Source organism: Eptatretus burgeri, chromosome 14 (assembly GCF_056783735.1).
Source record: "Eptatretus burgeri isolate ZD-2024b chromosome 14, Ebu_testis_v1, whole genome shotgun sequence".
Taxonomy (NCBI): Eukaryota; Metazoa; Chordata; class Myxini; order Myxiniformes; family Myxinidae; genus Eptatretus; species Eptatretus burgeri.
In genome coordinates, this window is record NC_140974.1 from 5,191,506 (window position 1) to 5,206,001 (window position 14,496).

At 40.2% G+C, this 14,496-nt stretch overlaps 1 protein-coding gene across 7 annotated transcripts in view; it reads left to right on the forward strand.

Annotated features, from left to right (window-relative positions):
- Positions 1 to 14,496, forward strand: part of GOLGA2 (golgin A2) — a 68,483-nt gene that overhangs the window by 652 nt on the left and 53,335 nt on the right. The window lies entirely within an intron of this gene.

Here is a 14,496-nt window from a genome sequence, read left to right on the forward strand (position 1 = left end):
TACCTGTCTGACCCCTTGTCTGACCTACTACTCCTCCCCTCACCTGTCTGACCCCCTTGTCTGACCTACTACTCCTCCCCTCACCTGTCTGACCCCCTTGTCTGACCTACTCCTCCCCTGTCTGACCCCCTTGTCTGACCTACTCCTCCCCTGTCTGACCCCCTTGTCTGACCTACTACTCCTCCCCTCACCTGTCTGACCCCCTTATCTGACATAGTACTCCTCCCCTCACCTGTCTGACCCCCTTATCTGACCTACAACTCCTCCCCTTACCTGTCTGACCTACTACTCCTCCCCTCACCTGTCTGACCCCCTTGTCTGACCTACTACTCCTCCCCTCACCTGTCTGACCCCCTTGTCTGACCTACTCCTCCCCTGTCTGACCCCCTTGTCTGACCTACTCCTCACCTGTCTGACTCCCTTGTCTGACCTACTCCTCACCTGTCTGACCCCCTTGTCTGACCTACTACTCCTCCCCTCACCTGTCTGACCCCCTTATCTGACATAGTACTCCTCCCCTCACCTGTCTGACCCCCTTATCTGACCTACTACTCCTCCCCTTACCTGTCTGACCCCCTTATCTGACATACTACTCCTCCCCTCACCTGTCTGACCCCCTTGTCTGACCTAATACTCCTCGCCTCACCTGTCTGACCCCCTTATCTGACCTTCTACTCCTCCCCTCACCTGTCTGACCCCCTTGTCTGACCACCTCCCCTCACCTGTCTGACCCCCTTGTCTGACCTTCTACTCCTCCCCTCACCTGTCTGACCCCCTTGTCTGACCTTCTACTCCTCCCCTCACCTGTCTGACCCCCTTGTCTGACCTCATCCCCTCACCTGTCTGACCCCCTTGTCTGACCTTATCCCCTCACCTGTCTGACCCCCTTGTCTGACCTTTTACTCCTCCCCTCACCTGTCTGACCCCCTTGTCTGACCTTCTACTCCTCCCCTCACCTGTCTGACCCCTTTCTTCCTCCATGACCCATCTAATAAATAATAAATATAGTGATGTTGATAATTGCCATCATTGTGATTGTATTTTGTTCTTCTGTCCTCCAGTTCATTGATGTCAGCACAGAAATCTTCTGGATTTGTAGAGTTTTACTCGTGTGTAATATTTTATGCCTGGTGTTGGCTAAATGGTTCGGGTGGTGGTGCTTGGGATCCCCCTCGGCTGTTGAATTAATACCAGGTGCGGTTGACTCTGCCTGTCATCCTTCCGATGTCAGCAAAATGAGTGCCAGCTTGCTGGTGTCCTGTGTTAGAGTGGTGACCCGTCCAGGATTGTGTCCAATAGCCAAGGAGACTGCTTCAGCAGCACCAACGCTGTCCAGAGTGTGGTCACAATGGATGGATGGATAATATTGTATTACTCCTGGAACACCTGTCCCCTTTAGCCATAAAAGGTGACCCATGGATGCTTTTCAGAGTGACCCTGCCAATGTCCGCTATGTTTTGCGGAAAGTGTTCAATTCCTGACCATCTCGGATCCCGGCCAACTCGGCCGTGCTCTGCGGGTTGCTGTTGCTATTGCACCCCGTTTGGTGTTCTCATTGATCAAGTGTTGGATTAGTGTCTTTAACTTGGAAAGTGTTGGATTAGTGTCTTTAACTTGGAAAGTGTTGGATTAGTGTCTTTAACTTGGAAAGTGTTGGATTAGTGTCTTTAACTTGGAAAGTGTTAGATTAGTGTCTTTAACTTGGGAAGTGTTGGATTAGTGTCTTTAACTTGGAAAGTGTTAAGGCCCGGTCACACCTTGACGTTTTAGCCAGCGATGGCAACGTGTTAAAATTTATGTAAAACGCTGGCTTACGTTGAACTTTTGATGTTTTTTTTTTAAAGATTCGGACGTATTCATAGCGACTTGGTCTTATGTGTAACGCATTGGTAACGGACACAGAACGTTTCGTTGTGTTATAGATAACTTATACCAACGAATGCTGAACCTGTTGTCGGCCTACACAACCGATGCCCAACGATAGTCTAACTCAGGCATAGCGCGTTGCACGCATCGCCGACGATGTCGTGACGTAGCCTATTAAAAGGCTGACGCACAACGATTCAAATCATAACTGCCGTGGAAATGGAAGGGTCAAAATCGCGGTCACACCTTGGCGATCTTGCCAGCGTATGCCGACGTAACAAAAAGTGTGTCTAAAACGTTGGGGCACGTCGAATACGGTATGGGTAAGTTTGGTATGCGCGAGTAGAACGCTAAAGTACGCTATCATAAGTCGTAGTAAGTAGAGTATGTCAAGAAATTTTGAACATGTTCAAAATTTTACGACGTACTCGGCGTATGACACACGTTCGCATGCGATGGGGATAAGTTTTACACACGATATGTGGACACTTACACACGTCCACAAACGCTACTTATAAGCTACTCATAAGTCGAAACACGTCGCGGTAATGTCTTTTTTTACGCGAAACTTATTTCTAACTTGTGTTTGACGTGCTTTGAACCAATTCTTTACGTAGTCCCAACACACATCGACGTATGTAGACGTATTCCAATGACGTCTTCCGGTCGACAAAAAAAAAAATGAACGTGTTTCTCGGTTACAACTGCCATATAAAGACGTGTTCCCAGCGGTTTTGGGAATTGGTGTATAAAAGGGGAACCCAACAGTGTTTTCGAGTCCTTTTTGAGTCGATGTCCATGTCAGCAGTAATAGTATCATCAGTATCAGTATTAGTATTAGTATTAGTAGTAGTTTGTTCATGTTGGCAGTAGTAGGTGGGTGTGAGGGGGAGGGTGTGGGTTATGATGGATCGTCCTTGCGTCCGCGTGTCCACGGGTAGGTTCATAGGCTGCCACTCAACGATTTAAATGGCTGCATCTCCACTATTGAAAGTAGACGCTTGCGCTCAACAATTGGATTTTTTTTACACTCAACGACTTTGAAATGGTATCACTCAGCTAGTTTCATTGTTTACAATGAACGATTTAAATTGCTGTCACTCGCCTTTGTTTTTTTTGTTTTTTGTTTTTTTTATTTTTTTTTTTGATGCTGGGGTTTGGAAATTTGAAGCGTTTCTTCTGAACGTGTTAAAACGCTCAAACTCGACTATTTTAAATAGACGCTGCCGATAGACAATTGGAATCATAGCCAAGCTAGACATCGAAGTGTGAACATCCTCGTCATGCCGAAGAAAAGTTTGAAGAATGCTGCAAATAAGTGTCCTGGCCGTGGCCGTGGACGCTGACGCAAGGACGATCCATTATACCGACGTCTTTCAGCCTATGAGTAACTTAAAAGTAACGTCTGTCGACGTGTGGCAACGATCGCGTAACGTGCCAACAACACGTTAATCATAGGTTAGAAATAAGTTTCGGGTACGCTAAACATTACCTCGGCGTGTCTCAACTTATGATTAACTTACAAGTAGCATGTGTTGACGTCTGTCAACGATCGCAGACCGTGCCTACAACTTGTGGCCAGCGTAGCGGAACGTGTGAGTCATACGCCGGCATACGTCGTGAAATTTCAAGCATGAAAAAATTTGAGGACAACCGAAAAGTACAACGTTTAAAGCCAACATACAACGACTTATGGCAACGTACTACGACGTATGCCAGCGTGCTCTTAATGTTATCAAAACTTACCCATAACGTATTCAACGTTTGCCAGCGTTTTAGAAAAAAAATTCAAAAATCGGCATACGTTGGCTAAAACGTCAAGGTGTGACCGGGCCTTTAGATTAGTTTCTTCAACTTGGAAAGTGTTGGATTAGTGTCTTGAACTTGGAAAGTGTTGGATTCGTGACTTTAACTTGGAAAGTGTTGGATTAGTGTCTTTAACTTGGAAAGTGTTGCATTAGTGTCTTTAACTTGGAAAGTGTTGGATTAGTGTCTTTAACTTGGAAAGTGTTGGGTTCGTGACTTTAACTTGGAAAGTGTTGGATTAGTGTCTTTAACTTGGAAAGTGTTGGATTAGTGTCTTTAACTTGGAAAGTGTTGGATTAGTGTCTTTAACTTGGAAAGTGTTGGATTAGTGTCTTCAACTTGGAAAGTGTTGGATTAGTGTCTTTAACTTGGAAAGTGTTGGATTAGTGTCTTTAACTTGGAAAGTGTTGGATTAGTGTCTTTAACTTGGAAAGTGTTGGATTAGTGTCTTTAACTTGGAAAGTGTTGGATTAGTGTCTTTAACTTGGAAAGTGTTGGATTAGTGTCTTTAACTTGGAAAGTGTTGGATTAGTGTCTTTAACTTGGAAAGTGTTGCATTAGTGTCTTTAACTTGGAAAGTGTTGCATTAGTGTCTTTAACTTGGAAAGTGTTGCATTAGTGTCTTTAACTTGGAAAGTGTTGCATTAGTGTCTTCAACTTTGAAAGTGTTGCATTAGTGTCTTTAACTTGGAAAGTGTTGCATTAGTGTCTTTAACTTGGAAAGTGTTGGATTAGTGTCTTTAACTTGGAAAGTGTTGGATTAGTGTCTTTAACTTGGAAAGTGTTGGGTTCGTGACTTTAACTTGGAAAGTGTTGGATTAGTGTCTTTAACTTGGAAAGTGTTGGATTAGTGTCTTTAACTTGGAAAGTGTTGGATTAGTGTCTTTAACTTGGAAAGTGTTAGATTAGTGTCTTTAACTTGGAAAGTGTTGCATTAGTGTCTTTAACTTGGAAAGTGTTGCATTAGTGTCTTTAACTTGGAAAGTGTTGGATTAGTGTCTTTAACTTGGAAAGTGTTGGATTAGTGTCTTTAACTTGGAAAGTGTTGGATTAGTGTCTTTAACTTGGAAAGTGTTGCATTAGTGTCTTTAACTTGGAAAGTGTTGGATTAGTGTCTTTAACTTTGAAAGTGTTGCATTAGTGTCTTTAACTTGGAAAGTGTTGGATTAGTGTCTTTAACTTGGAAAGTTTTGGATTAGTGTCTTGAACTTGGAAAGTTTTGGATTAGTGTCTTTAACTTGGAAAGTGTTGGATTAGTGTCTTTAACTTGGAAAGTGTTGTATTAGTGTCTTTAACTTGGAAAGGGTTGGATTAGTGTCTTTAACTTGGAAAGTGTTGTATTAGTGTCTTTAACTTGGAAAGTGTTGGATTAGTGTCTATAACTTGGAAAGTGTTGGATTCGTGTCTTCAACTTGGAAAGTTTTGGATTAGTGTCTTTAACTTGGAAAGTGTTGCATTAGTGTCTTTAACTTGGAAAGTGTTGGATTAGTGTCTTTAACTTGGAAAGTGTTGTATTAGTGTCTATAACTTGGAAAGTGTTGGATTAGTGTCTTTAACTTGGAAAGTTTTGGATTAGTGTCTTTAACTTGGAAAGTGTTGGATTAGTGTCTTTAACTTGGAAAGTGTTGCATTAGTGTCTTTAACTTGGAAAGTGTTGGATTAGTGTCTTCAACTTTGAAAGTGTTGGGTTCGTGTCTTTAACTTGGAAAGTGTTGTATTAGTGTCTTTAACTTGGAAAGTGTTGGATTAGTGTCTTTAACTTGGAAAGTGTTGTATTAGTGTCTTTAACTTGGAAAGTGTTGGATTAGTGTCTATAACTTGGAAAGTGTTGGATTCGTGTCTTTAACTTGGAAAGTGTTGCATTAGTGTCTTTAACTTGGAAAGTGTTGGATTCGTGTCTTTTACTTGGAAAGTGATGGATTAATGTCTTTAACTTGGAAAGTGTTGGATTAGTTTCTTCAACTTGGAAAGTGTTGGATTAGTTTCTTCAACTTGGAAAGTGTTGGATTAGTGTCTTTAACTTGGGAAGTGTTGTATTAGTGTCTTTAACTTGGAAAGTGTTGGATTAGTGTCTTTAACTTGGAAGGTGTTGGATTCGTGTCTTTAACTTGGAAAGTGTTGGATTAGTGTCTTTAACTTGGAAAGTGTTGGATTAGTGTCTTTAACTTGGAAAGTGTTGGATTAGTGTCTTTAACTTGTAAAGTGTTGGATTAGTGTCTTCAACTTTGAAAGTGTTGGGTTCGTGTCTTTAACTTGGAAAGTGTTGGATTAGTGTCTTTAACTTGGAAAGTGTTGTATTAGTGTCTTTAACTTGGAAAGTGTTGGATTAGTGTCTATAACTTGGAAAGTGTTGGATTCGTGTCTTTAACTTGGAAAGTGTTGCATTAGTGTCTTTAACTTGGAAAGTGTTGGATTCGTGTCTTTTACTTGGAAAGTGATGGATTAATGTCTTTAACTTGGAAAGTGTTGGATTAGTTTCTTCAACTTGGAAAGTGTTGGATTAGTTTCTTCAACTTGGAAAGTGTTGGATTAGTGTCTTTAACTTGGGAAGTGTTGTATTAGTGTCTTTAACTTGGAAAGTGTTGGATTAGTGTCTTTAACTTGGAAGGTGTTGGATTAGTGTCTTTAACTTGGAAAGTGTTGGATTAGTGTCTTTAACTTGGAAAGTGTTGGATTAGTATCTTTAACTTGGAAAGTGTTGGATTAGTGTCTTTAACTTGGAAAGTGTTGCATTAGTGTCTTTAACTTGTAAAGTGTTGGATTAGTGTCTTCAACTTTGAAAGTGTTGGGTTAGTGTCTTTAACTTGGAAAGTGTTAGATTAGTTTCTTCAACTTGGAAAGTGTTGGATTAGTTTCTTCAACTTGGAAAGTGTTGGATTAGTGTCTTTAACTTGGAAAGTGTTGGATTAGTGTCTTTAACTTGGGAAGTGTTGGATTAGTGTCTTTAACTTGGAAAGTGTTGGATTAGTGTCTTTAACTTGCAAAGTGTTGGATTAGTGTCTTTAACTTGGAAAGTGTTGCATTAGTGTCTTTAACTTGTAAAGTGTTGGATTAGTGTCTTCAACTTTGAAAGTGTTGGGTTAGTGTCTTTAACTTGGAAAGTGTTGGATTCGTGTCTTTAACTTGGAAAGTGTTGCATTAGTGTCTTTAACTTGGAAAGTGTTGGATTCGTGTCTTTTACTTGGAAAGTGATGGATTAATGTCTTTAACTTGGAAAGTGTTGGATTAGTTTCTTCAACTTGGAAAGTGTTGGATTAGTTTCTTCAACTTGGAAAGTGTTGGATTAGTTTCTTCAACTTGGAAAGTGTTGGATTAGTGTCTTTAACTTGGGAAGTGTTGTATTAGTGTCTTTAACTTGGAAAGTGTTGGATTAGTGTCTTTAACTTGGAAGGTGTTGGATTAGTGTCTTTAACTTGGAAAGTGTTGGATTAGTGTCTTTAACTTGGAAAGTGTTGGATTGGTGTCTTTAACTTGGAAAGTGTTGGATTAGTGTCTTTAACTTGGAAAGTGTTGCATTAGTGTCTTTAACTTGTAAAGTGTTGGATTAGTGTCTTCAACTTTGAAAGTGTTGGGTTAGTGTCTTTAACTTGGAAAGTGTTAGATTAGTTTCTTCAACTTGGAAAGTGTTGGATTAGTTTCTTCAACTTGGAAAGTGTTGGATTAGTTTCTTCAACTTGGAAAGTGTTGGATTAGTGTCTTTAACTTGGAAAGTGTTGGATTAGTGTCTTTAACTTGGAAAGTGTTGCATTAGTGTCTTTAACTTGTAAAGTGTTGGATTAGTGTCTTCAACTTTGAAAGTGTTGGGTTAGTGTCTTTAACTTGGAAAGTGTTATGTTAGTGTCTTTAACTTGGAAAGTGTTGGATTCGTGTCTTTAACTTGGAAAGTGTTGCATTGGTGTCTTTAACTTGGAAACTGTTGGATTAGTGTCTTTAACTTGGAAACCGTTGGATTAGTGTCTTTAAATTGGAAAGTGTTGGATTAGTGTCTTTAACTTGGAAAGTGTTGGATTAGTGTCTTTAACTTGGAAAGTGTTGGATTAGTGTCTTTAACTTGGAAAGTGTTGGATTAGTGTCTTTAACTTGGAAAGTGTTGGATTAGTGTCTTTAACTTGTAAAGTGTTGGATTAGTGTCTTCAACTTTGAAAGTGTTGGGTTCGTGTCTTTAACTTGGAAAGTGTTGGATTAGTGTCTTTAACTTGGAAAGTGTTGGATTAGTGTCTTTAACTTGGAAAGTGTTGTATTAGTGTCTTTAACTTGGAAAGTGTTGGATTAGTGTCTTTAACTTGGAAAGTGTTGGATTCGTGTCTTTAACTTGGAAAGTGTTGCATTAGTGTCTTTAACTTGGAAAGTGTTGGATTCGTGTCTTTTACTTGGAAAGTGATGGATTAATGTCTTTAACTTGGAAAGTGTTGGATTAGTTTCTTCAACTTGGAAAGTGTTGGATTAGTTTCTTCAACTTGGAAAGTGTTGGATTAGTGTCTTTAACTTGGGAAGTGTTGTATTAGTGTCTTTAACTTGGAAAGTGTTGGATTAGTGTCTTTAACTTGGAAGGTGTTGGATTAGTGTCTTTAACTTGGAAAGTGTTGGATTAGTGTCTTTAACTTGGAAAGTGTTGGATTAGTATCTTTAACTTGGAAAGTGTTGGATTAGTGTCTTTAACTTGGAAAGTGTTGCATTAGTGTCTTTAACTTGTAAAGTGTTGGATTAGTGTCTTCAACTTTGAAAGTGTTGGGTTAGTGTCTTTAACTTGGAAAGTGTTAGATTAGTTTCTTCAACTTGGAAAGTGTTGGATTAGTTTCTTCAACTTGGAAAGTGTTGGATTAGTGTCTTTAACTTGGAAAGTGTTGGATTAGTGTCTTTAACTTGGGAAGTGTTGGATTAGTGTCTTTAACTTGGAAAGTGTTGGATTAGTGTCTTTAACTTGCAAAGTGTTGGATTAGTGTCTTTAACTTGGAAAGTGTTGCATTAGTGTCTTTAACTTGTAAAGTGTTGGATTAGTGTCTTCAACTTTGAAAGTGTTGGGTTAGTGTCTTTAACTTGGAAAGTGTTGGGTTAGTGTCTTTAACTTGGAAAGTGTTGCATTAGTGTCTTTAACTTGGAAAGTGTTGGATTCGTGTCTTTTACTTGGAAAGTGATGGATTAATGTCTTTAACTTGGAAAGTGTTGGATTAGTTTCTTCAACTTGGAAAGTGTTGGATTAGTTTCTTCAACTTGGAAAGTGTTGGATTAGTTTCTTCAACTTGGAAAGTGTTGGATTAGTGTCTTTAACTTGGGAAGTGTTGTATTAGTGTCTTTAACTTGGAAAGTGTTGGATTAGTGTCTTTAACTTGGAAGGTGTTGGATTAGTGTCTTTAACTTGGAAAGTGTTGGATTAGTGTCTTTAACTTGGAAAGTGTTGGATTGGTGTCTTTAACTTGGAAAGTGTTGGATTAGTGTCTTTAACTTGGAAAGTGTTGCATTAGTGTCTTTAACTTGTAAAGTGTTGGATTAGTGTCTTCAACTTTGAAAGTGTTGGGTTAGTGTCTTTAACTTGGAAAGTGTTAGATTAGTTTCTTCAACTTGGAAAGTGTTGGATTAGTTTCTTCAACTTGGAAAGTGTTGGATTAGTTTCTTCAACTTGGAAAGTGTTGGATTAGTGTCTTTAACTTGGAAAGTGTTGGATTAGTGTCTTTAACTTGGAAAGTGTTGCATTAGTGTCTTTAACTTGTAAAGTGTTGGATTAGTGTCTTCAACTTTGAAAGTGTTGGGTTAGTGTCTTTAACTTGGAAAGTGTTATGTTAGTGTCTTTAACTTGGAAAGTGTTGGATTCGTGTCTTTAACTTGGAAAGTGTTGCATTGGTGTCTTTAACTTGGAAACTGTTGGATTAGTGTCTTTAACTTGGAAACCGTTGGATTAGTGTCTTTAAATTGGAAAGTGTTGGACTAGTGTCTTTAACTTGGAAAGTGTTGGATTAGTGTCTTTAACTTGGAAAGTGTTGGATTAGTGTCTTTAACTTGGAAAGTGTTGGATTAGTGTCTTTAACTTGGAAAGTGTTGGATTAGTGTCTTTAACTTGGAAAGTGTTGGATTAGTCTCTTTAACTTGGAAAGTGTTGGATTAGTGTCTTTAACTTGGAAAGTGTTGGATTAGTGTCTTTAACTTGGAAAGTGTTGGATTAGTGTCTTTAACTTGGAAAGTGTTGGATTAGTGTCTTTAACTTGGAAAGTGTTGCATTAGTGTCTTCAACTTTGAAAGTGTTGGGTTAGTGTCTTTAACTTGGAAAGTGTTGCATTAGTGTCTTCAACTTTGAAAGTGTTGGGTTAGTGTCTTTAACTTGGAAAGTGTTATGTTAGTGTCTTTAACTTGGAAAGTGTTGGATTCGTGTCTTTAACTTGGAAAGTGTTGCATTAGTGTCTTTAACTTGGAAACTGTTGGATTAGTGTCTTTAACTTGGAAAGTGTTGGATTAGTGTCTTTAACTTGGAAAGTGTTGGATTAGTGTCTTTAACTTGGAAAGTGTTGGATTAGTGTCTTTAACTTGGAAAGTGTTGGATTAGTGTCTTTAACTTGGAAAGTGTTGGATTAGTGTCTTTAACTTGGAAAGTGTTGGATTAGTGTCTTTAACTTGGAAAGTGTTGGATTCGTGTCTTTAACTTGGAAAGTATTGGATTAGTGTCTTTAACTTGGAAACTGTTGGATTAGTGTCTTTAACTTGGAAACTGTTGGATTAGTGTCTTTAACTTGGAAACTGTTGGATTAGTGTCTTTAACTTGGAAACTGTTGGATTAGTGTCTTTAACTTGGAAACCGTTGGATTAGTGTCTTTAACTTGGAAAGTGTTGGATTAGTGTCTTTAACTTGGAAAGTGTTGGATTAGTGTCTTTAACTTGGAAACTGTTGGATTCGTGTCTTTAACTTGGAAAGTGTTGGATTCGTGTCTTTAACTTGGAAAGTGTTGCATTAGTGTCTTTTTTTTTGTTGTTATCCATCCAATCCATTAGTTTTGGATTAGTGTGCAGGCAGTGGCGGGGGTGCAGGCAGTGACAGAGGTGCAGGCAGTGGTGGAGGTGCAGTTGGTGCAGGCAGTGGTGGAGGTGCAGCAATCGAAATTGTGAGAAATGAGATATGGGAGACAGTTTTGTGGGTGATGAGATTATTAAATATCTCGATTCTTCATTCTGCAGGAAGGATTGTAGACACAGAATTCTGTGTAGTTTTGAAGGAGTGGGAGTTGGGGACATTGAAGGAAGGGTAAACGATATTGTCAGGTCATGGCAGGAAGAAGTTGGTCGTGGTACACCTCGGTCCGAATGATGTTGGGAAAGTTTACTTGGAGGTTTTGAAAAATAGACACAGGATATTGGGTAAGCGGCTGAAAGCAAAGGGTTGTGAGGTCATGTTTTCTGGGATTCTCCCAAGATTAGGAAACAATCTAGAAATAATGAGCAGAGCAACAGACATCAACCGATGGCTGGAAGAATGGTGTCGGGAGGAAGGTTTTATATTTCGGAAGCTGTGGGAATAATTTTGGGGACAAAGGGAGTGTTTCCAGAATGAATGGCTGCATATGAAATAGAAACGGGGCAACAAGGTCTGCAGTGGGAATCGAAGGAATTCAGACTTTTTTTAGGTCAGCGGAAGGTGGGGAAGCTTTAAAGGAAGGAACGGATGAAGTAATTGGGATGAGTAAGGCCAGGCAGGAAAATAGCATTTCAGGAAGGGAAAAGTTAAATATATTCTATTCCAATGCCAGAAGTTACAAGATGGAAGAGCTTGAAGCCAAAGTAGATAGCGAGGAGTACAATGTAGTTGCAGTGAGTGAGACATGGTTTAAGGAGGAGTAACTGGAGGACAGGATTAGAAGGCTACAAGGTGTATCGGTGTGATCGGAAGGAGAGAATAGGAGGAGGAGTAGCAATCTGGGTGAAGGACAGCATTGCATCAAGAGAAAGGGGTGACATTAGGGAAGAAATAAATGTTGAGGATTCTGTATGGGTAGAGATTAGAGATTGTAAAAACAGTAAGATACTGGTAGGATGCTTTTATAGGGCTCCGGGTGGGAACGAAGAGGAGGAGGAAGGAGGAGAACATGAAGAATTCAAAAGGGCATGTGGTAAGGGAAGACTATTGATTATGGGGGATTTTAACTTGCCAGGGATAGATTGGGTCCAGGAACAGGGAAAAGGAAGAGCGGATGAGGATTTCCTAGTTTTATTCCTCGATTGCTTTTTAACCCAGTTTGTAGATAAGCCCACGAGGGGGAGTGCAGTGTTAGACCTCCTTTTCAGGAACAATCCCAATATGGTGGAGGAGGTGGAGGTTGGGGAGCATTTGGAGCAAGTGACCATAACATTGTGTGTGCAAAGATTCTGTTGAGGGTTAGAGTTCAGGATAGTAGGGTAAGGCTATTAGATTTCAGGAAGGCAAACTTTGAGGTTATGAGGGGAGAATTGTGTGATGTCGATCGGGAGACTCAAACAACAGGACAATCAGCATGGGATTGAAATCATCAGGACATGAAAAATGGGAAACCTTCAAGGACCAAATGTGTGGAGTGCAAAGTAAGTACATTCCAATGAGGTGTAAAACTTGATATAGAAAGAGACCAGGGTGGTTGAGTCGTGAGATAAGGAATGCTATTCAGGAGAAGCAGAAGGTATTTATTAGGTTTAAAATAACAGGACTGGAGTTGGATCGATATCACGATCAGATAAACAGAGGCAAGTTAAGAAAATAACTCGACAAGCCAAAAGAGAGTCTGAGAAGAACATGGCTAAGAATATTAAACATAATAAGAAGGCTTTCTTTAAGTATATCATGGGAAAAAGAAGAGGTGAGGACCAGTGTGGGCCCATTGAGGAATAGTACCGGGAGAGTGGTTAGTGATGAAAGTGAGATGGCAGGTTTATTCAACAGGTATTTTTCTTCAACTTTTACACAAGAACAGTCATGAGAATTGCTCATAGCTGAGAGTATCTATCGAGGAGGTGAGGACGGGCTTTTACAGAAGATCCAGGTCGGAGTGGAGGAAGTAAAGGAACAGCGAGGTAATCCAAGAGTAGATAAGGCTCCAGGTCCAGATAATATGGACCCGAGAGTATTGAGGGAGGTGGCTGAGCAAGTCAGCGAGATGTTAACGGATATTTTCTATAGCTTCCTGGAGTCAGGACAGGTACCGGAGGATTGGAGAGTAGCAAATGTAACACTATTATTTAAGGAAGGATCCAGAGAAGAATGTGGAAACTATACACTTGTTCGTCTGACTTAATTTGTGCGGAAGGTGTTTGAGACATTAATTAGGGACCAGATGAGGAATCATTTATATAAATACAAACTAATTGAAGGTTGTCAGCATGAGTTTACCAAAGGCAGTTCCTGTTTTACAAATCATTTAGAGTTCTATGAAGCAGTTTCTGCTTTGGTGGTTGAGGGAAAGACAGTGGACATAGTACACGAAATCTAGACTTTAAGAAGGCATTTGATAAGGTACCATATCGGAGGTTGTTAGCCAAGGTGAGGGCTTGTGGAGTGGCTGGTCAGGTAGCTGATTGGATTATAAACTGGCTTCATGGTTGGAAGAAAAGAGTGACTGTGAGTGGGAGGATGTCTTGCTGGGAGGATGTGAGTAGCGGGGTACCTCAGGGATCAGTACTCGGACCATTACTATTCATTATTTACATCAACGATTTGGATAATGGGGTGAAGAGTAAGGTTTCCAAATTTGCAGATAACACAAAGCTTGGAGGTAAGGTGGATATCAGAGAGGGCAGTGAACAGGTACAAGAAAGTATTGATACTTGTATAGATTGGGAAAAAAATTGGCAGATGGAATTTAACCTGAGCAAGTGTAAAGTGTTGGGAATGGGGAAGAACAATGAAAATAGAGATTACATGATTCAAGGGGTAATTTTGGAGCGTGTCACACAGGAGAAGGATCTGGGGGTGGTAATAGGTACGGGAGGGGGGAGGGGGGTAAGCAGACAGCACAGTGCCAGGCAGCTTTCGGTAGAGCAAAGAGGGTTTTAGGCTGTATAAGGAGAGGGATCAATTACAAATCAAGAGGTGGTGTGTTTACATTGTATAGGAATTTAGTGAGGGCCACATCCAGAATGTTGTGCGCAGTTTTGGTTTCCACAATGATTCCGGAAGGACATGGATGCCATAGAGAGGGTTCAGCGCAGGGTAACTCGATTGATTCCGGGCCAAGCTTGACTCGGGTATGAGGAGCGGCTGAAGGAGACAGGGCTTTATTCACGAGGAAGGACATGGTTCCGAGGAGATATGACAGAGATATTTAAGATAATGAAAGTTGGACATAAAATAAGTGCAGATTACTTATTCAACAGAGTAGACAGTGACAACCAGGGGCCATCACCTGAGAGTGAAAGAAGAGGAGAGTTAAGACGGGGGACTTCTACTCAGAGAGTAGTTAATGCATACAATGGTCTCCCTGGAAAGGTAGTGGCAGCAGAAAAAGTAGATAAGTTTAAATTTGAATTAGATAGGTACCTGGAAGTTATGGAGATAGAGGAGTATGGGGATGTTGGTAAGACTTTTAGGTAGTTTGAGTATTGATGGGTGATTGTGTATGAAGTGCTGTTGGCACTACCGGATTTAGGGGTGGCCAGGTGTGGCGATGGCCCCGGGGCCCCCCATACTTAGCCCCCCCACAATTTTGATGACATTTTGAAAATGTGCTTCAAAAGTTTTATTGTCAGTGAATGAAGATTGTAAACTCTTTGTAAGGATATCTTTTCAAAATTGTCCATCATTGTGAGGGTCCTTTTCAAGCTTTGGCTTTTTCAAGCCGTTTCTTCCACGGTCCACATAACGGATCCAACGTGGTC